This window comes from Chenopodium album, chromosome 4, assembly GCF_948465745.1.
Source record: "Chenopodium album chromosome 4, dcCheAlbu1.1, whole genome shotgun sequence".
NCBI classification, from domain to species: Eukaryota; Viridiplantae; Streptophyta; class Magnoliopsida; order Caryophyllales; family Amaranthaceae; genus Chenopodium; species Chenopodium album.
Window position 1 is genome coordinate 51,557,527 of NC_137837.1, and position 1,219 is coordinate 51,558,745.

The window sequence follows — 1,219 nt, forward strand, 5'->3', positions numbered from 1 at the left end:
CTTGCAAAAAGGATACAAAATCAACATTATGTTTTCTTTTATTAGCAAACCCTCTAGGATTCCCGTATTGGAAATTATGAATTGCCATATCGTCAATAACTTGACCTCTATTTTCTACATTTAAATTCATAAACCTTCCACTGGCTGTAGAATCTAGAATTGATCTAGATAAATTTCCAAGCCCATTGTAAAAAGCTTGAATTAACTGCCACTGTGCTAAGTTATGGTGAGGACACTATTTTACAGATCCTTAAATCTTTCCCAAGCCTCATATAAAGTGTTATCTGGCTCTTGGGCAAAGTTCTGAATTGCACTTCTCAACAAAGATCTTCTCTCTGCAGGGTAATATTTGTTATAAAAATTCTAAGAAAGTGTCTCCCAGTAAATTATACCAAGTGCAGTTCTATTCAAACCATTAAACCACAATTGAGCTTTTCCACACAAAGAAAAGGGAAAGAGAATCTCCTTGATTTGGTCCTGGGTAACCCCAGCTTGCTTGATGGTATTGCAATATTGGCAGAAATCTGCAATGTGAAGATTAGGGTCTTCACCCTTTGCTCCATTGAAAAGTTTCCTCTCTATCACCGTTATAAATTGAGGCTTGATCTCAAATTGCACTCCATCAAGGGACGGAGTAGGAGTAAGGTGTGGAAAATCGGTTAGCAATGACTGCGAATAAACGCTAAGCTTGCGAGGTCGAGGAGGTGGTGGTGCCGTCATATCTTATTCAAGTTCTGAAAAATCTTTCGAATTGCTAGAATCAAATGGGGGTTTTGAAGGTGGATTACCTCCAGAAGTGTCTCGTATCTGCCTGTAAAGATTCTTCTGTTTATGAAAATATCGTTTGATGTCAGGATCGAATGGAATGTAACCTGAACTAGAACCCATGGGCATAAACACAAAACTAAACAAACAAATATGAGAAAGCTGTCTCAAAGAACTTGCGTTTTATGAGACAAGAGAAAACAATTTAGTCTACAAAAACAATCAGTAATAAAAATAAAACCGTTTCCCCGGCAACGACGCCAAATTTTGACATGCTAAAGTCGTATCACCTAATCAAAAGTAATTCCTAAATCCTCTAACTAATGTAGATTGGGAAGTAGGGTCTAATTCTCAGGCAAATGAGTCTTTCTATTCCTAATTAATTATTATAATATAAACTATTAGGTAACCAAAATATTGTTATTAAAAGGGAATTATACTACGGAGTTTAAGG

General features: G+C 36.3%; 1 non-coding gene across 1 annotated transcript; it reads left to right on the forward strand.

Moving 5' to 3' along the window:
* The first annotated feature begins 218 nt into the window (after positions 1-218).
* On the forward strand, positions 219-324 carry LOC145629815 (small nucleolar RNA R71). Its single transcript, XR_014111952.1, has one exon. It is a non-coding gene; the product is annotated as a small nucleolar RNA R71 (small nucleolar RNA).
* The last annotated feature ends 895 nt before the right edge of the window (positions 325-1,219 follow it).